Source organism: Mus caroli, chromosome 14 (genome assembly GCF_900094665.2).
Source record: "Mus caroli chromosome 14, CAROLI_EIJ_v1.1, whole genome shotgun sequence".
Classification (NCBI taxonomy): domain Eukaryota; kingdom Metazoa; phylum Chordata; class Mammalia; order Rodentia; family Muridae; genus Mus; species Mus caroli.
The window spans coordinates 19,105,954-19,113,968 of NC_034583.1; the positions used below are offsets into that span (position 1 = coordinate 19,105,954).

At 44.3% G+C, this 8,015-nt stretch overlaps 1 protein-coding gene across 1 annotated transcript in view; it reads left to right on the top strand.

The window, feature by feature from the left end:
* The window catches only part of Dnah12 (dynein axonemal heavy chain 12), a 184,675-nt gene that overhangs the window by 59,748 nt on the left and 116,912 nt on the right, over positions 1-8,015 (top strand). The window lies entirely within an intron of this gene.

Sequence of the window (8,015 nt, forward strand, 5' to 3'; positions counted from 1 at the left end):
GTCAGCAGACCCTGTGCTCTAGCTACCCAGGTGCTGTTCAGACCGGAAGAGGCTTGTGGCCCTACTCAGGCCGGATTTCTGCCTCCCCAACCCCCGTGTTTCTTTCCTATTAATAGTACCTTTTACTGGATTCTAATGTTGAAAGCAAGTATTTTTCACTCTTTTAGCATAAACCATAGCTATGCATCTAGTTTTAAAATGTATTCAACTTAAGGAATATCTTTTCCAATGCTGTGGGAAAAACTAAATAAGTAGTAGATTTATTGAGCGTTAATTACAGAGATGTATGACTTTTTTCCTTAGACGCTCTTCCATTTCTTGTAGATTAGTGGTCATCAGTCTTCTTCTGTAAAAAGCCAGTTAATATGTTTCTTTAGGCTTTGTGAGGCCTGTAGTATATTGTCCCGACCCACGGGACCCAGTTATTCTGGGTGTATGATGGGGACCTTGCCTGAAAGAGAAATGGGTGGGAAAGAAGGAGACCAAGCAGATGATCCTATCAAGGTCTGTTTATTGCGAGCAAAGTTACAGAATAAAATCGGTAAGTAGGAGGAAGTAAAGAGGGAGAAACTTGCCCATGCCTCCACTTGGGGGCAGAGGTGGTTCTGCATAACTGCCAGGGAGCATGCTATCTATTCTTAGCTCGGGGAACATCCAGCAATTTTTCACAGGAAGTTTGCAGATACTATTATCTGATCTTGATGTTTTGTCAGCTGTCCTTTCAAAAGGTTGGAAGTTTCTCAAGAAGGGAGGGGAACTTTGGCTTATGACTCAGTGTGAGCCTCCAACATATCCCCCTCTTTTATATTATAGATGGAGCTTTCAGCCTTTGGCCATATGGTAGATGGAATATCTGCTGTAGGCTACATGATGTGCATCCAAAACCAGCACCCAAAGTGGTTGAATTTTGAGGGTAGAGTCTCTGTCTTAGGCTATGTGAGTTGCCCCCACATCCAGCACTCTCATCTCAGAGTGGGCCCCTGGATTATGGACTCACAATAATCCCATCATTGAGGTGTTCTACAGCCTATCATGGGTGTGCCTCTGGTATGTGGCATCATGCTATTCCCGTCATTGATGTCTCCATAGCTTACCAAAGCATCCCTGGTTAGGACCTGAGTCCAAGACCATAAAATCTAGGCCCACCAAAGGGGTGTCTGGGGGATCAGCGTAAGTATCTTGGTCAATGTCTCGGACCTCAAGGTGATGATAGTATACCAACACTGGCTTCTTACAGGCTGCATCTACTTGTGATTTGACAAACTCTGTTAACTTTCTAAATGCCCAGGGTCCAAAGATATGAGCAAAAGTACTCCTACCACAGGACCCAAAATACTGGGCAACAAGGTAAAGAGCATGGAGAAGTGGAAAACCAATTCTGGTACCAGGATTCACTTTTTTTCTCATTCTCTTTTTCTGTTTTCTAAACTCTCTTTACCTTTTTCAGACTCTCTTCTACTAACCCTGTCTTATCTGTATAAAAACAACATTCCTCTTTAAAGCAGCACACAGTCCTCCTTGTTGGAGGAAAAGCAAAGCTAACCCTCTTCTGTTTTGTAACACTACCTCAGAAAGCGAGGTAACAGAATCTTCAAGGTTCTTTAACCCAGCCTGCATCCCCTGAAGATCTCTATCTATAGCTATACTAAGTTGGGTATACTGTTGATTGGAGGTCACTAAGGAGGCAATCCCTATCCCTGTCCCTGCAGCTCCTAATCCAAGGAGAACCACTAGGGTGACAGCTGTGATAGGCTCTCTCCTGTGCCTCGATGGAAGTGTGGACCCTCTCTCCCAGAATCTTAGAAAATCATCAGGCGGATATTCTGTCAAGCGAGGAAGCAATTTAGTCAAAACATAATATTCTCTGCCTTTTGAAAAGGTGGAGGTAACTATAAAGGTAGTTAAACCTGAAGAGAAGGCAAAATAAGTATTATTAGGGGCCATACATATTGAAAGGTATTAACAACCAGGGTTTGATTACACACTTCAAACAGGGGCAAGCGGGGAAGCATCTGGGGTCCCAAAAGACAGAGACCAATACCAGATATTTGGCCAAGATTCAGTCCTTCTTTAGACTCCAGATGCCATCTTAGAAAGGAAATATCATTGGTGGCAATCACCTCTCCAAAAAGGGCTATTCCTTCATAAAAAGGAGGCTGGGACGAATAACAAATCCAACAATCCCTCGCAAGGGTAGAATTGGCCTCATGAATGACTTGTAGTGAGGCATTAATCATGGTAACAATAAGTTCTGCCGAGGAGGGCGGGCCTGCAGGAGTGCGGGCTGAAAGAAGGTAATAGGGACATCGGTATAAAGTGGAACAGTCTTCTTGGGGGCCCCAGGCTCTTTAGGGGCTGCTGGGTGAAACATAGGATTAGGTCCTATGGCAACCGGCTTTTGGTTGGGGATGGTTTTGAGCAATTTTATTTTAAAGGTTAATCCATAATCAGGACCATCTTTATAAAGGCGGAGACCCCACTCTGCACCCCTGGAATTTTCCCAAGTGAACCCTTTTCCTTTCTCTGTAAAAGTAATTAACAAAGGGTTACACCAGCCCTGGAGGTCTGAATCTGCCCCACACTTGGCATTTAAAGACATCTCCCCCGAGCTCTAAACTCATTTTACTGGATACCTCCTCTTAACTGTAATGAGATCCCAAGAGGAAGTTGGATTCCAGGAGGTATCTCCAGTAGTCTCACACCCCCAGGTGGCATGATAAAAATCCTTTTCATACCCACACCCTCGGTCCAGGGACTGATCTCTATGTCCACCAGGGCACACATAAAGTCCCCACTTTAATAGGGCAAGGGCTGCTCTCCTGATGGAATTACTGCAACCAGGGTCAGTTTTGGAATCCTTCAATTCAAGCGCCCTGGGCTGGGGGAGGAAATGATCAGGTGCCCCCCAGTCAGGACTGACCCCAAACGCCAATTGGCAAAGATCTACCTCCAGGGTGGGCCAAAAGGCCTCAGTGGCAATACGGGAGGTGGAGTTGGCAACATCTCCCACGACATTCAATATCGCCCAGGTATAATTAAAAATTTGATGCAGGGAAGCGGCAACAGCAGCAGAAGGGGGAGCAATGGCCCTCAAGAAAAACTTTGATACCCTAGCCCAGTGCGATCACTCTCATGTGAAACGCTTATGGGTGTAGGCAAACCTTGGCCCTCCTTTCCTAAGCCTTGTCCTGGCAAAAAGCCTTGAGACAACATCTGTTGGGTTACAATCTCATTTGGACTACACATAATTACTTTCATCTGAGAGAGAATGTCTCTTCCCCACAAATTAACTGGTAGGGCTTCAACAACAACAAAAGGCTGCACTGTGCCAGAATTCCCTTCTGAATCTTCCCATGTCAAAATTTTAGAACTCTGTAAGGTATTTTTAGACTGGCCAATGCCCTGTAAATGTGTAAGAGAAGGTTGAAGTGGCCAACCCGAGGGCCAGGAATTTTTTTCAAGGACAGTGGCATCAGCCCTGTATCCACAATGCCCTCAAACCATCGGCCCTCTAACTTAAGGCATAGCATAGGACGTTCTCTAGACACCATCTGGACCCAGAAAAGATCTGAGGACCCTGGCTGAGAGGCCCCCCTACGCCTTCCAATAACCGGGTTCTGGGTGTTCAGTGGGAGGGGCAAAGCCTGTGCAACCCGCTGTCCTTGAGGGAGTAAGATTGGCCCTGAGCTGGAACTAGCTAAAATCTTAATTTCTCCCGTAAAGTCATTATCAACCAGGGAAGGGTGAAGAATGAGGCTCTTGATGGTGGATGAGGCGCATCCCAGAATGAGAAAAAACATATTAGGGGGAGGAGGACCAAAAACACCAGTAGGTAAGGCTTGAACACCATTTTCAGGTTTTAAAATTGTACTGGTGTAGGTACACAGGTCCAGTCCTGCACTCCCTGGGGTTGCTCTGAAGAATTGAGTGGAGCAGTCACAGGCTGAGACATTATTGTCTGCTGGCTGGTCCCTGAGACCGGCAGGAAATGGATGGGTCTCAGGGCCCAGGGCTGGCCCCTCAAGCAGTTTCCTGAAGGGGTGGCAAAGGATTACCCATGGCATTTGTCTTGGATCGGCATTGATTCGCCCAATGTTTGCCTCTTTTGCACCTGGGGCACGCAGTATTGGGCATTGGGGGTGTTGCCCCCAGGGGCCGAGGCAGAGCAGTCGATACGCCCTGTGTCAGGGGGCATTGTTTGGCAAAATGTCCAGGCTGTCCACATTTAAAACAACTTTTGGAAGGGCCAACAGCTTGCAAGGCAGCCAAATTCACACTCTGACAAAGGCTCTGCGAGATCCTATGGGTGAAGGTATCTATGCCACAGCAAAGTCTCACGAAATCATCAAGGGTCTTATTTTTAGTCTGGCTTTGAAGAACAGCCTTACAGGCAGAATTGTTTTATAAACTTGCTATTATTTTCTTCAGGTCCCAGGACCTTTTCAGCAGTTTTTAAGAGTCTCCCCACAAATTCATTGTAAGGCTCCTGCTCTCTGAATAATTTTGGTCAATGGGGTAGTCATAGAGCCCTTTGAAGGGATAGCCCGCCATGCCCCAAGGGCAGCCTCATTAACCTGTGACAGGAGTCTGGTGGGGAATTTAAGTTGGCACTTCTCAGTCACATATTTCCCCTGTCCGCTGAGTTTATCAAGAGTCCACTCAGCTGCAGGCACTTTGGGATCTCTCTGGTTCTGCCTTGCGAGAGATTGGCACCTATCTAGAAAATCAGCTTTCCAAGACAAAAACTGTCCACGAGTCAAAACTGCCTGGGTAACTCCAAACCACTCAGTGGGAGTGAGGTATCCCAATCCGGAGAGGGCTTCAAGCATGGAAACAGTAAAGGGTGCATCAGGACCATAATTTTTTACTGCACTATTAAGATCCTTAAAAGGCTTAAACTTTACTCTTTTATACTCAGTCATCTCTTGTGGTGGGGCCTTGGGAGCTGCGGCTGCGGTCACATTTTCAGTTTCACTATCACTTGCTTTTTTCGCCATTTTCTGTATCAGCGGTGGGGTCCTCCTCTGAGGAGGAAGCCCCTTTGGAGCTCTGGTGGGTTAACACAGGGAATTCCAAGGATTTTTTTTTTGAACTAACTCTCTGGGAGATTTTGTTAGAATGAGATTTTTGAGAGGCTTTGTTAGGGTGAGAAGGGAAAGGGACCAGAGCCATCAATGGACCAGGGAAAATGGTCTATCTCACAGTCTCCTGAAAAAAGGAGAGCTCTATGGAGAGATCGGCAAACTGTTTCTATAAATTTAGGACCTCTTTAAGGTCGGAAATTTGTTTAGATAGCTGATTTTTGGCCTGTAAAAGGTAATCACCTTGTGGAGGCGGTGGAATGACCACAGGTGCACAAAGTTCAGAAGTGGAGGGGTAAGGAGGGGACCTAGAATGTGCCACTGTGTTCGCAATGGGTGGCCAATCAGGGTTGCGATATCGGGCAGCCTCTTCCTCCAAATCACTCTCCTCAGAGGGCCTTAGCCAATTAACATCTCCAGGAAGCTTTTGAAAATAAAATTTTGAAGCAAATCAATTTTTCTTTCTTAGATTTTTCTGTACCACAATTTTCTAGTATGACCCTAAATATTAAAAAAGATATTGCCTCTGAATCTTATGGAGCAACAACTACTCCCCAGAACTTTAAAGCTCATTGTGTGAAAGCAAAGATTTGAAATAAACTTCCCTTTAGAGGCATTAGCTAGTAAAATACTTTCCACTTAGGAAACAATATACACTGAAAGATTCAAACTCTCAGCTTCTTGTATTGAAGCAGAGACAATAAAAATTTCTTACACAATGTAAAGCTATATTAGCCATACCTAGAGGCAAAATTTTCTAGTGATCACCAGTTCACTAGAAGCAAACCCTTTACAATTATTAGGATGCAAAGGAAAAAACAAACTTTTAAATCTATAATAACTGTATACGAAGTAGGCAAGCTTTGATTCTTGTAATTTTGGCTCACTGGATGCGGCTGCATCGGTGGGCAGATGAGGATAGAGGGGTTGGACAGGCTTTTTGGGGCAAACAGCCGGGTCCTCTGAGGAAGACATATTAATAATAACAGAGGGGCATGGTGAGGGAGGTTGTGGCAACTGTGGGTCTGCAATCTTTACAGAGGACATAGAGGCTGAGCAAGAAATTGGTTTAAGGAAATCTTCAGCCAATAAAACAATCTTGCCTGCCTCAGCTGAGGATGATTTAATGACATCTCTAATAAGACCCCAATAACTAAAAGGTCTGAGTAGGCACTGCATCTGGTCCTTCTTTATTTAAAAGATCATTAAGATCACGTCCTACCTTTTCCCATTTAAGGGGATGAATCTCTGGTTCATCTATTATGAACTATGGACAGACTTGGGAGACAAAGATAAAAAATTTTGTCAAATCTTTCTTTTTAACTCTAACTCCTCTTTCCCTGAGAGAGGCTTTGAGATCCTTAAGGAAGCGTGCCTCTTTAGAAAGTTTTCGGCCCATTTCTATAGGACAGAGAAATGTTAACTCACCGAGGATGACTTTCTCTCATGAGCCGTGAGAGCGCTCCTCAAAACGGCTTCGTCATGGCAACCTTCTCAGGAAAATGGGCTCCATCCAGTGAGGGTTCATACCTTGGGCCCTACGTTGGGCCCCACTTTGGGCACCACTTGTCCTGACCCGCAGGACCCAGTTATTCAGGGGGGTCAAAGGGGGACCTTGCCTGAAAGAGAAACAGGTGGGAAAGAAGGAGGAGACCAAGTAGACGATCCTATCAAGATCTGTTTATTGAGAGCAAGGTTACAGAATAAAAGCAGTAAGAAGGAGGAAGTAAAGAGGGAGAAACTTGCTCGTGCCTCAGCCCGGGGGTGGTGGTGGTTCTGCATAACTGCACACTATCTATTCTTAGCTCAGGGAACATCCTGTGGTTTTTCACAGGAAGTTTGTAGATACTATTATCTGATCTTGATGTTCTGTCAGCAGTCCTTTCAAAAGGTTGGAAGTTTCTCAAGAAGGGAGGGGAACTTTGGCTTATGACTCAGTGTCAGTCTCCAACAGAATATTTTTTAATCCCTTCTTCTTCCATCATATAGTGAAAATCAGCCAGAACTAACATGTAACAAACAGGCATGTTTCCACCATAATAAAACTTTGCCTATAGACACTTACCACATTTTTATTTAGGCTATGAAATAGCATTACTGCCTTCATTTTTATAATTTAATTTAATTTAATGAGACAGGGCCTCTAGCCCAAGTTGCTTCAAATTCTCTGTGTAGCTGAGAATGACCTTGAGCTTCTGATCCTCCTGCATCTACCTGTGAAAGTGTGGGGTGCAGCCACGGGACAGCACACTCAGTTCATACATGATGCTAGCACTAGAACCCTAGGCCTCATGCGTACTAAGCAAGCATGCTGCCAACTAAGCTGCTTCCCTAGTCCTCTTTTAATTTCTTAACCTTCTGAAAGTATAAAAAACATTCTTAGTTTGAGGACTATACAAAAGCTAGCAGCCAGCTAGATTTGACTGGTGAGATGTAGATTGCCAAAACATGATGTAGATTATGTTTAAAATTCACAGTTATAAAACCTACAATAATAAATAATAAAAATATACATGATAATCATAACATCACTTGTAACTAATGTTATTATTGGATTATAATATATATGATGTAGTAAATTTTGTTATTTTTTATATTATAAAAGAAATTTCAAAGTTGGATGTGGTTCCACCAATCCCAGCATTTGTGGGGATAGAGTAAAAAGAGAATTACAAGTCCATGTCCAGTCTGGGCTACAAAGTGAGACCTGTTTCAAAATGAAGGGGTGTTGCGGCCTGCCCACAGTCCACAACACGAACGGTTCAACTGAGAATGGCAGTTCAAGCTGAAAAGAGAGGAATCTAGACGGGGCGGAAGAATGAATGGAGCTAAGACAACATTCTGATCAAAGCTCAATTTTACTATTTTCAGACACTCAGTTATAAAGGAAGGGGGAGGGAACCCAATTTCCCGCCAAGTAACTCAGGGTCCAGT